Source organism: Rattus norvegicus, chromosome 11 (genome assembly GCF_036323735.1).
Source record: "Rattus norvegicus strain BN/NHsdMcwi chromosome 11, GRCr8, whole genome shotgun sequence".
NCBI lineage: Eukaryota > Metazoa > Chordata > Mammalia > Rodentia > Muridae > Rattus > Rattus norvegicus.
The window spans coordinates 50,867,857-50,875,382 of NC_086029.1; the positions used below are offsets into that span (position 1 = coordinate 50,867,857).

The window sequence follows — 7,526 nt, forward strand, 5'->3', positions numbered from 1 at the left end:
GTGAATGCTTCACTCCTTCTTTAAAAGGGGAACAAGAATACCCTTGGCAGGGAAGAGAGGGGCAAAGATTAAAACAGACACAGAAGGAACACCCATTCAGAGCCTGCCCCACATGTGGCCCATACATATACAGCCATCCAATTAGACAAGATGGATGAAGCAAAGAAGTGCAGGCCGACAGGAGCCAGATGTAGATCTCTTCTGAGGGACACAGCCAGAATACAGCAAATACAGAGGCGAATGCCAGCAGCAAACCACTGAACTGAGCATAGGACCCCCGTTGAAGGAATCAGAGAAAGAACTGGAAGAGCTTGAAGGGGCTCGAGACCCAATATGTACAACAATGCCAAGCAACCAGAGCTTCCAGGGACTAAGCCACTACCTAAAGACTATACATGGACTGACCCTGGACTCTGACCTCATAGGTAGCATTGAATATCCTAGTAAGAGCACCAGTGGAAGGGGAAGCCCTGGGTCCTGCTAAGACTGAACCCCCAGTGAACTAGATTGTTGGGGGGAGGGCAGCAATGGGGGGAGGGCTGGGAGGAGAACACCCACAAGGAAGGGGAGAGGGAGGGGGATGTTTTCCCGGAAACCGGTAAAGGGAATAACACTCGAAATGTAAATAGGAAATACTCTAGTTAATAAAAAAAAAGAAATACAGATAAAAATATTTAATTATTTCTATATATTAAAAGTAGAAGTATAATCATGTGGACTTTTGAAAAAATAAAGTGTATTACAAAAGAATATATGAACTCTTCAGAATAACTGGAGAATGAAGTGTGTTATCTTTTAATAATTAAATTCCTGTGTCTTCCTGATAACATTATGTATCCCTCTTAGATTTTTAAGTAAGTCGTTGTTATTTCAATACACATAAATCTTAATGTAGTACAAAACAGTGAGCGAACTGCCTGTCATTGGGAAGAAATGACAGCTAATAGGGATTAACTTGATAATAACTGAGAATCTTCCACTTGTTTCAAAGCATCATTTTATATTCAAAAGAGGTAACATTTTGAGTATGAAAATACATTTTCCATAAACTGAAGAGGATTGGATATAACTTTTTAAGTCAAGAGGAAAAAGCTCATTGTTTTGACAGTTTTACATCATTCTGTGATCATATGCACTAAAGAAACAAAAGCTTTCGCCATCGTAAAGTTTGTGATGGTCATGAATTTGCTTGAAAATAAAGATTGAACACAAAGTAAAGAAAAAAAAAGTAATTCAAATGGGCTACATATATAAGCCTAATATTCACAGTTGAAACTCAAATGACTTAGAAACTCATAATTAATATTTATCATCCTTGGACAGTACAGAAATGCAAATCAAAGTTACTTTGAGATATTTTTTCATGCTTTTCAGAACAACTTAGTTTAGTAGCACATAAGAGACTTCATGTTTACTGGGTTATGGAGCAAGGGGAACATTGGGATTCTCTGGTGGCAATGCAAATTTCTGTAGCAACTTTGGAAATCAGTATGCTGTTTCTTCAGGAAGGTGGGAATGGGTGTACCTCAAGATACAACTCCACGGCATATATTCAAATGTCTATTCATTCTAGTACAGAGACCCTTTCTCCACCATGTTCAGTGAAGCTCTCTTATTATATTCAGAATTTGGAAATATTCAAGTGGTCTCTTATGAGATGAGTGCATAAAGAAAACGTGGTGCATTTACAGACTGGATTGCTCCTTAATAACTACAAAAGGAAAAAGAGAAGCTTGTAATTTTCAGGACATTGAATGGATCTTGTAAAATCATCCTGGATGTGGTGATCCAGATCAAAAAGGACAAATGGGATACATGTTCACTTTAATCTGAATGTTAATTCTTCAATGTGTGTAACTGTATGATCAGATTAGTGTAAGGGTCTAGGGACGTGGGCCAGACTGTCCTCATTTTGGGAAGTACAAGTTTACTTATGGATTGCTGAGGGACACTGTCAGGGACAGGAATGTCGAATGTGAAGAGACAGGGAGAGGGCTGCTTAGGCTGGCTACGAGGCGCTCCCGCCATCCGCCACCCGCCATGCCGCCCGCACCCTACTTGCCCCCTTGCTTCCAGCCAAGGGCTTGTTGCTGAAGCACAAGGTAGTGGACGAGAGTGCGGAGGCCAGCTACCACAAACAAGTACGGGCCCTACCCTCCAAGGGTCCCGCGGCCGTTGGCACCGCCTATCCCACCTCAGAGGACACCGAGTGTCAGGGCAACGTGTTCCACGCGAAGCCACCTGGGGCGACAGAAGATGTGACGGGCAAGTATGGCAGCGGCGACGCTCTCAAGGTCCTGGGCTTCCCCGCCTATGGCCCACAGCTGGAGCCCTTTGACAAGTTTGCGGAGCGGGTCCCTGCCGCGCACAGAGGCTTCCGGGAGCCGTCAGGGGAGCCCGCCAGGGGCGTGGACGGGGAGGCTAGAGCTGGTGAGCAGCAGGATCATGGACTGCAGGGCCCCCGGTGCACTGCGCAGATGTGGCGGGCCAGGGCGCCCGCCCGGACCGTGCTGTTCTTCGGGCCCCACGGCTGCTGCAAGGCACTGTTGGGGCACTGCCTCACCACCCGGCTTGGTGCCACGCTGCTGAGCCGGTGCGGAGCCGACCTGGCGGCCTCCAGCGCCTTCAAGGGTGCGCGCCTCCTTAAGGCGGCCTTTGCGGCTGCGCGCCCGCCCGCGTTGCTGCTCATCATCAAGTCGGACGCGCTGCTGCCAGCACAGGACGACAGCATATCGCTGCGGGCGCGTCTGCTAACTTGCCTGGACCGTGGCTTTGGCGAGTGTGCGTGACGGCATGCTGGCAGTGGGTACCACCTTGCAGCCGGCGGCCCAGGATGAGGCCACCCGATGGCAGTTCACTCTGTGCTTCTAGGTGGCGCTGCTGGACCACAGCTGCATGGCGCTCGAGCAGATCCTGCAGAGAGCGCGGGCTCAGCTGGGCTGTGGTCTGAGGGAACAGGAGCTGACCACTTGGTGCAGGGCACCCAGGGCTTCTCTGGGGTGAGCTGGGGCAGTTGTGCCAGCAGGCAGCAGTCGAGGAGGGCCTCTGCGGAGTGCAGAGGCCCCTCTCCTACAAAGACGTAGAGGCTGCTCTAGCCAAGGTGCTCCTCGGGCTCCTCCCAAAGAGCTGTATTCATTATTTGAGTGGGACAAACTGTATGGGTCCGGACACCGAGGGTGGTAGAGGAAGCCAGCTCTGCCTGGGGGAATGGGGAGGGACTGAGGTGGAGATGTCTTTGGCCAAAGGAGTAATGAATGTGAGGTGGGAGAGGGAGGGCTCTCCCGGTGGATTTTTTTTTTTTTTTAATAGGAAAGGAAAATGCTTGCAGATCGATGCCATAAGCACCGGTGTACGCCGGTTTTTTCCTATTTATTGTGGACGGGAAGTTCGCCATCTCCGCTCAGCACACACATGAGTTGGCATCAGGGCCTAAGAAACTCCTGCTTTCTCTTTAACCTCTGTCTCTTGTCCTCTGGGCCACACCCTCCTTTCACATTCTACTTTCTCAGTATTGGCTTAGTTGTCTCCTCAGGTTTTGTCACTTACCCCTCCCCATGTTGCCCCCTTCCTTTTCAGCTCCTCCTTCCAGTCCCTATCTATCACCCTCTGTGCTTCTGTCTCTGTCTCGCCCTGTGTCTCCCTGACCCTGTGCTTTAACCCACCCTCCCTCATTGTTCTGATTAACACTGCAGAGACGCTTGGCAGAAATTCTTTTGGCCTAGAGGCTGAGAGAGGTGGAGCAGGGAGCCCCAAGCCTCCTCTGTACCCTACCCACCTGAAATCTTGGGGTCTTAGGGGTGGAACAAGGATAAAAACCACCCCAAAAAAGGTTTTGTTTTGCTTTTTGTTCATTTTTTTGAGAAGTCCCAGAAATGTAGGTTGCTTAATATTTTAAGCCTCTTATTTTTGTAAGATGTGTAAGATTTGCTGTTTTTCGTTTTATTTTGACAATTCAGGAAGAAACTGACCTCAGAAAGAGTGTTAGAGTTTGGCTGCTTTTCTATTACTTCAAGCCGGGTCCCTGGGGAACAGATTCTCCCAGACAAGAGAGATTTGGGGCTAATGAGGAAGACCATACATGAGCCCCAAACTGCTGTTCCAGGGATAGAAACAATGTATCTAAAGGCTTCCTCCCCAGGACTAGCTTGCAAGCAAGAGTTGAGGATGGGTCAGAGGCTCCAGAGGAAAGGGCTTGCTGCTTTCTTGCCGTTCTCCTCCTTGGGCCCCAGTCCTCAGCTTCCGGTGGGCTGGGAACCTTCCAGAGAGTTGGGGTACTCTTGTCCATTTCCTGCCTTAGAGGTGACCCAGCCAGAAGGTTCTCAGGCTATGCGACTGAAAGCAGTTTCTGTCAGAGATGCTCAATAAAAAGCTAAGAGGTTTTCCTCAGGCATGAATGTGGTCTGGCCACAAGTCAGGCTGGGCAAAATATTGATTACTAGGACTCAGGCCACCTGTGACAAGGCAGAGCAGTGCCCTGGAAAGGGTTCTGTTTCTATCTGTGTGGTGATGTCTGCTTGTCCCGATGGAGTGCTGGGTCTAGCTAGACCTGGAGGGCCTGGAGGGAACTGGGTGTTTTCCTGTGATGCAGTGTCAACGAGGGGTGCTGAAGGTACCTGGAAGAGAATGGGGGACAAGAGACACGAAGAAGGACGCCAAGACAAGAGTCTGATCAAGGCAACAATTTTATTTTTCCCTGAGGCTGAATTTGTACCATAACATGGGTAACAGAGGGGTGGGGGAATAAGAAACATTTACGTAGGCCAAAGACACAATATTCGTGTGGTCAGGGAGTAGGCTGATGTTGACAGGTTGTCAGAAAGGTCACAGGTTTGTCATATCTATTAGTCAGCAGGATGTTGGTTTGGTTTTTCAGAAAGGTTACAGGTCATCAAATTGGGTATCTTAACATCAGATATTATCATATGATTATTCATCTTGACCACCACATTTGTATTAGTCTTCTGCAGCTGGCTGGGGATTTTCCATGAACCCAGTCATACTTAACGCTAACCATAATAATAACATCAATAATGGAGGGCTTCAAGGGCATCGCTCCCAACAATGCTGGTCCAGAGCCCTTCTCTACTAATCACATCCCTCCTGCTACTTCTCTTGACAAAACTTCAGACCCTTGGCCCCTAAGGCCATTTCACAATCTTTGGTACAGGAAGGGACACCCTCCCCACCGCATGTTTGTCCCACCTTAGCCCCTCTGTGAGTTATTGGGCTTATATTCCTAATCCACCTTTATTTGAGCCTGCTACTTAGGGGGAAACAAATTTGGTGTTATACACCACTCCAAACATTGTATCATTTCCTTGGAATACTTTGACTTATTTGAATAAACATGATGGAGCTTTGTATAATTTTACTTATCCTGGCTCAAAGATGCCTTTATGTTTAAGAGACCATGCCCCCAAAGGGGCTATCAAAATTGGCTATTACTAGGAAAAACTGTTAAAGGCTCCAGGACTCATTTGCAGCGATTGACAGCTTGGTCTATAAACCAAAATTGGAGTCACAATATATTTGTTAGTGAGCCTATATATTCTGTTTGTGCTCAGTTAACTTATATAGACTTAAAGTATTGCCCATTCATTTGGAAGAATTGCCTTGGCATGTTTGGAAAAATTATTCAAGACAAATGGATAAATTGGGGTACTTGTGGTCACTTTATTAATACATGTTCAGAATGGAATGTTACCACTTGTGATTTGTCTAATGTTACCAGGACGAGTGGAGAGGAGAATGAACACCTTAATGGATCCTTGCTGATGGAGTGGGGAGATGGTGGCATTGCTGATAATTGACTGGCCTCTGTGGAAGATCCCACTGCGCTTCAAACTCATTTGTGGAAGACTGCTGCTGCATTAAAAGAAGTTGTGTTTGCTAGTGGAAGCTTTTCTGAGACTGCTCAATCTGCCTCTCAGTAACATTTTACCACATTTAAGAAAGAAAAGGTTACTACTTGTATTCCTATGCCATATTTGTTTTTAATAGGTAGATTTAATTTTACTAATGGATTTGCTTGTATTAACTGTCATTTGTATTTATGTATTAATTCATCTATTCAGTTTAATATGAATCAAGATTCTATTATGATATTCAGCAAAAATTATATGTATGCATGCCTGTTAATTCGGGATGTCATTGGTCTCAAGAACCTCTTAATCATGTGATTATTGAATGTTTTAATAATCTGCTGAAGAGAAGTAAAATAATGATTAGAGTCATTATAGCTACTATTTTAAGCCTTATTTCTGTTGCTACTTTGGCGTCAGTTTCCAGCACAGCATTAAAAACATCTATTCAGACAAAGTGTTTTGTTGAAGACTGGCATAAAGATTCACATGAGTTATGGGTAGAGCAAACTAAAATCGATACTAGACTTCAACATCAAGTAGATGTTTTAAAACAGACAGTAGAATGGTTGGGTTGAAAGATGTTATCTATTGAAAATATGTGGATTTAGATTGTGATTGAAATTCTACTCCTTTGTGTGTTGCTGAATATATGTATAATTATGCAGAACAGGATTAAAAGTTAATTCAAGCGTATTTAGAAGGCAATGATGGTGCTACCAAAGTAATTAATGCCTTGAAATATAATGTTCGAATGTCTTTTGGTAAACAACTAGAAGATACTACCCGTGTGGAAATAGCTAAATTATTGGCTGATCAATTGACAGGATTAGATCCCAAAGCTTGGCTTCAAAGTATTTTCCATAGCTTGGGAGGGGCTAGTTTTGTCATAATATTATGTGCATTGTATATTATGTTGCTTTATTTTTGCATGATTAAACCCCTACAAGGGCATTTAGCTATGTTATGGAAAGTGTTACTTTTTTTTTTTTTTCCGGAGCTGAGGACCGAACCCAGGGCCTTGCTGAGGACCGAACCCAGGGCCTTGCGTTTGCTAGGCAAGCACTCTACCACTGAGCTAAATCCCCAACCTGGAAAGTGTTACTTTTGAGACAAAAGAAAGAAGAAGGAATTGTTGAGACATGGAGATACAGCTCCCAGGCAGGGTCAAGTAAGGGCTGGAACAACGCCCTTGAGAAGAAAATGTTTTTCTCACTTGACCTTAAACTATGTTCTGCTGTGTCCTGTTTCTGTGGAAGCCATTTTCATGCTCTCTTGGTAATGGTGAGTATATTTCGATAATAAGAAGAGAGGTGAGTTATTATGTGAATATTTTGAGAAGAAACCTTTGTTTAGTCATATTTCTTTGTTTAGTCTTGCCTCAGTTGTTCCTGGTATCCTGGGAATAATGATCTTATGGTATCTTGCCAAAATGGAAATTGTATTAATGCATATTCATATCTATATAAGGATTAATAAAGCTTGCAACTTCGTGCAGTTGCTTCTGCCATTGCTCTGCATCCCCTGAGTTCTGGTGGTGTGCAACCATACCCAGGGCCCCCAACACACTAGATGTTGACACACTCTAATGGTGTTCAGTCGGATAGTGGCCAGCCCAGACGAGAAGTGGAGGTCAGTGGCACCATGAATTTGGCCCATGATGCT

The 7,526-nt window shown here is 45.1% G+C and overlaps 1 pseudogene; it reads left to right on the forward strand.

The window, feature by feature from the left end:
• The first annotated feature begins 1,457 nt into the window (after positions 1 to 1,457).
• Fignl2-ps1 (fidgetin-like 2, pseudogene 1) lies at positions 1,458 to 6,845 on the forward strand (annotated as a pseudogene).
• The last annotated feature ends 681 nt before the right edge of the window (positions 6,846 to 7,526 follow it).